Here is a 5464-nt window from a genome sequence, read left to right on the forward strand (position 1 = left end):
CCTTCTCTCTGCCCACGGCGCTTGAAGGGACTCGACGGCCTAGCATCCTTGCCCGATAGCCGTGTAACGGGTGCGGTTCTCGTCCGAACTGCGGGTCCAGCACTCTGGCGGCACAGGAGTCCCTCTACGCACCCCTCCTGGACCCACGAGGACACCAGCGTGGATGCACGGGGAAGAGACCGGTCTCCAGAGGAGAGGCGCGATCGGCATTTAAACAGCGGCGGTGATGAGGCTCCATTCAGTTCAGGTGTGCCCCATCACACGCCGCCAGGCCTGGCTATTTCAGCGCCCCTCCTCTCTCACGCACCCACTGATGTCGGGAGCCTGGCGAAGGGCGGCGATTAAGGGACGGGGTGATGCTGATAATTAGGGGGAGGCAGCCGACTCGTCACAGTGTGTTGATATCCAGCCGAAGAGCAATCAACCATAACTTCAGGCGAGCAGGCTCAGAAGTCAGTTTGAATAATCCAGATAAGCGCAAGTAAGTACCATTTTGATTAGCCGTCGTACCTACAATGCCTGTGCAAACAATGAGTGACGAATACGCACGAGAGATCACTTCCGGCGCTTGTGTAAACTCGTAAACTACGCCAGAGCGTGTACACACCTCACGCACTGGATGCCGTGTGTGCGCCCCAAAGACAGTTGGACATAGTGGTGTATTAGAGGTCAAATATGATATAACTACTGTCTGGTTTCTGGCACAAACCGATCGTTTCGTGTCTTAGGACATCAATGTGTCGTCACGAGCCGCAGGGTTTAATTTGGATTTGTCTGTGCATGTTTTTTTTACTCTCATAGACTTTGTTACCATTGCCATGCATTATACGACTGACAGACTGCAACGGCTGGAGTTAAAAATCATCATATGTGTTCTACTGAAGAAACAAAGCCACCTACATCTACATGCCCTGGGGGTAAGCAGATAAACATCACATTTTCATTTTTGGGTGAACTATCCCTCTAATAGTAGAAAAACCAATTAATAGTTTCTCACATTTTATATTGTTTATATAGTTTTTTTGCTTTGCCCCGAAATGCAACACAAGTCTTCGGATGGAAGATGCTCGTTTGATCGCTTTCCTACTGATGCAGAGACTCTGGGTTCGGACCATAAGGTAAACTCATATGATTATTCCATATAAACACCACATTTACCAGCTTAGTCACGGTGAAAGTGAAACTTTAACGATGCATAGTGCTTAAAGCCATGTTAAAATGAAATGTTTATGACCACATATTGTTAGAAAGCATATAGTCTGAGGATTTTCTAGAAGCAAGGGTAAAATAGCATTTTGTGTACCCACCGAGGGAACCAGTGTCATGCTAACAGCCGATCTGCCTACAAAGTGACGTCATAGTTCCACCACTCTATTTATCCTAATCAAATGAAAATTAAACCCTTTTATTTTTCGACAAACAAAGTGCTGCACAACAGAGATTTACTGTTAAAATTAAAAAGAAAACAAATTTGATTAATCCTTTAAAAATAAAGATTTATTAATATTTATTAGTAATAGTAGCAGTACTGTTAGAATTGTAGTAGCATTGAGTCTTAAGACTGCTAAATAGTAATATATTTCCAAACTTTTATTTTGATGGGTTGCCGTGAAGAACTTGCAGCTGCTGTGTATGTGATATGACGGTATTTTTCTCAAATTAAATGTTAAAATGCTAATGAAGTGACTCTCAGAGCAGCTGGAGATGATATTCGTGTGTTCATATCGTCATATAGTGAGACGGCAGAAGCTGAAAACAGGAGGAGCCTGAAGCGGAGATGGAGAGCCGATGAGCCAGGGTAACAGGGAGGATCCGGAGGTCCAAGGCAGAGCAGATGGCTCCGGCGACAGAGGTGGGGATCCAGGTGGCCGCGGTGGAGCCGGAGCGATAGAGGACTGAGGAGCTGAAGGGATGGAGAAGCCTGACGGAGCCGGAGGGACGAGGTGCAGCCAGAGGAGGCGCAGGTTGGTCGACGACAGACCAAGGTGGAGCCGGAGGGACAAGGGACCCCGGCAGAGCCAGTGGACAGATGGGCCACGGCGGAGAGGAGGGAGCTAGGAGCCATGGTGGAGCCGACGGGTCAACGGGCCAAGGCGGAGTCAAGGGATGCTCCAGCCATGATGACGCTGGAGGATGGCAGTCCTCCAGGAGCTCCTCTCCGCGCTCTCACTGTCCGCGGCATTCGCCCTCATCTCCCCGTGTTGCCGGCTCTCGCACCTGGTCTGAAGTAACCAGCAGCTCTGGCTCCGCGGCGATGGCTTGGGCTGATACTCCGCGCAGTGGGGAGATGGTGGGCTGGGCTCTGGGTCGAAAGTGGAACTGGCGAGATCCTCCTCGGAACAGACGGTTAACGGGGATCCGTTTATCGACAAGAAGATAATGAATTATCCTATATCCTACACTAAAATTATACATTACTAAATGAATATAAGTGTTTGATGATAATTGTTTAATTAATAATAATATTCATTAAAAAATTGTTGTTTAAATAAAAATAATAACTTAATATAATGTAATAATTGATACTTTTGACTTTTTTTATATTTAAAGTAGAAAAAAATAAGAAAACTGCTCCTTTTTCATTTTTTACTCATTTTTTTTCTGTCTGTCAGAATAATAGTACTCCGCTGCTGCAGTTGTACTTGTGCAGTTGTGCAGATTTTTAAAGGGGTCATCCGAAGCCCATTTTCTACAAGTTGATGTGATTCTTTAAGGTCTTAATGAAAAGTCTGTAACATAGTTTGGTTAACATATCTCAATGGTAGTATAAAAAACACCTTTTTTACCCTGTCAAAAACAGCTCTTTTTAGAGCAAGCTGTCTTGTGGCATTTTCCTTTAAATGTTAATGAGCTCTGTTGACCCCGCCCCTCTCTTCCAAGCCGCTCTCTGAGAGACTGTTTACTTTAGCCGCATTCATCGTGAAACTTGCTAATTAGCACATTATTAGGAAAGGCGATTTGCAAAGATTTATTAAAAACCTTATTCTCACTTCTTCTGTAGATGAAGCTGGATCACGAATGATTTGTGCGAGACGCATTATGTAGATCGGGGGCGCATTCCCTTCAGAAACAAATGTAATGTTAATCCACTGCGTCTTCAGCGGCTCAGATGTCGGGAGTAAATGACGACTGCTATGTTCATTATTACATCCAACAACAGAACACCTCAATCGCTCAGGAGTCATTCTTGTCTGCATCTGCTCCGGCAGTGAAACAATGGCGGACTGATGACAGTCACTCAGGGGCGGAGCTAAGGTAAGACACCAGTCCAGTCTGTGCTGAAACGCTACTGTCAATCAAACTATCGTGGGAGTGGCCTGGGTATGTGTGACGTCACACAGACAGGCATCTGAGATCGGCTCAATTTGAGAAAGGGGTAAAGATTCGAGTAGATAAAGAAAAAAACCCTGGGTGGATTTTTATCCTTATAGGGTGTGGTTGTGTACACGCACTTTTAAAAGTAGTTTGAACTGAAATGTGTGTTGGCAGTGTATGTAGCATCGGATGACCCCTTTAAAGCGTTTACTGCAACTACATTTCATCTTTTTCTCATCAAACAACCAAAATAATGAATAGCTTGCCACAACCCGTACTGGAGCAGAGCTAGACAGGGCTTTCTTCTGTATAGATATAAATTCTATGCTTTGCAACAGCTGGGCATGGCAGGGTATGATATGACGGCCGTCAGTGCCAACCCTGGTGCCCCAGTAAGTTTGTTTAATTAGTTAATTAAACGAAAAAGCTGTTTTCTAATTTTTCTACTTTCAATATTAAATAAAAAAAAAACGAGTGAACGAATGATACATGGATTCCCAGGATATGTTGTGCTGTTAGCTGTAACAACAGTCGTCAGAGAAACCCTGATCTACAATTTTATTAGATCCCAAAGGTGTTAGATCGGTGGAATAAATGGTTGGCTTCGATCAGAAGGCAGTTATGTTTGCCAACTTCAGAAAAGGAAAATAAGGGACAATTGTGATTCTTTATAGGAGAATAAGGGATGCTAAAATATTTGTACTGTACCACATAGTGTATGCCATTTCCATGTCTGCAGTTAAGCATGTATAAAAGTTTCTCAAAAAACAATCACATTTGTTTTGCTAAACCTATTTATGTACAATTATTCTAAAAATACCCCCTTAGCGACTTTTTTCCAAAAAGCGACTAGCGACAAATCTAGCGACTTTCTTGGACAAATCTTATTTAGTCTCTGAGAGCGCGAGGTCTTGCTTTCCCAGCGTGCGCAGAAAGGAGCAGCCTTTCAGTTAAAAAAAAAAAACGTGATTGTGAAAAATGTCACTGGTGTATGTCATTCATTACTGCATCAATAATTGCAATAGTAACTCAGATAATCGTTCTGAGAGAAAACTGGACAATGCGATATGTTTTTTCGCCTTTTCTATGTGTAAAAACACCAAGGGAAGGAGGCCGCGGGTAAATCTGTGAATATCACTGATTAAACTGGCATGTTCCTCTCATATAAAGAACACGCTTAATGCACCGAGACAGTGATATTTAAAGACCACATTCTGTACACACATCTTACTAATAAAGCATAATATGTGTGGAAAAACAGACGAGCCCAAAATATGAACTTTAGAAATCGCTGTCTTAATCCAGAAGCGCTTTCTAGATTACAGTTTTCTAAAGAGAGGAAAACGCTTTACATTTAAACATGTCGCGTTGATATTCTGGCTCATCTGCATGTCTTCATTGTCATTTGTTGAAATAAATATAAGAAGTACAGTGAGTGACCAAATTCTACAAAACCCAAGAGAGAAATGCAGTGCACATCAAATGACTTCTCTTCCCTGCAAACGATACAATGAAGAATGAATGGTTGTTTAACTTAAAGGCAAAATCAAAAGATAAGCATTTATCCTTATAGAGGATGAGAAGTAACCATGGGAACGGATAGCAATATGGCGGCGCCTTCCCGAAATGCAATGCGGAGTGAAAAGATCGTGACGTAATCCTCATTCTCTACACTCTCCAGTGACTGAACTCTTAAAAAAAAAAAAAAAAAAAAGGTTACTGAAGTTATAAAAAAATTTCATAAATAAGTTGTAACTTTTATGATTGTAAAATAATTGTGTATTTTTTACCTTTTAATTGTTTTTGTATCCCCCATGTGTTTATGTTCCTGTTCTAATTAATAAATAAAAAAATAAAAAAAAGATAAACTGATTCAGATGCAGGGAGCGAAATGAGACTTACCGTTTCTGTTGCTCATGCGCTTTACTCTCACTAAATCACCTTCAGTAATGTCACTAGGTAAGGATAAGCAGCTTTATATACATTTCTCCAAATAAGTTGTATTGATTTAAACACTTGAAAAGATTAAAAGCACACAGCCGAACCACAGACGCAGCCTTATGACGTCATAACGCCACACCAAAATAAAAGTCTTGCCAACACGCTAAAATAATATAACTTTACATTAGAAAACAAATATGTGACCCTG

The sequence above is a fragment of the Sinocyclocheilus grahami genome, unplaced genomic scaffold, assembly GCF_001515645.1.
Source record: "Sinocyclocheilus grahami isolate Dianchi unplaced genomic scaffold, SAMN03320097.WGS_v1.1 scaffold1536.1, whole genome shotgun sequence".
NCBI lineage: Eukaryota > Metazoa > Chordata > Actinopteri > Cypriniformes > Cyprinidae > Sinocyclocheilus > Sinocyclocheilus grahami.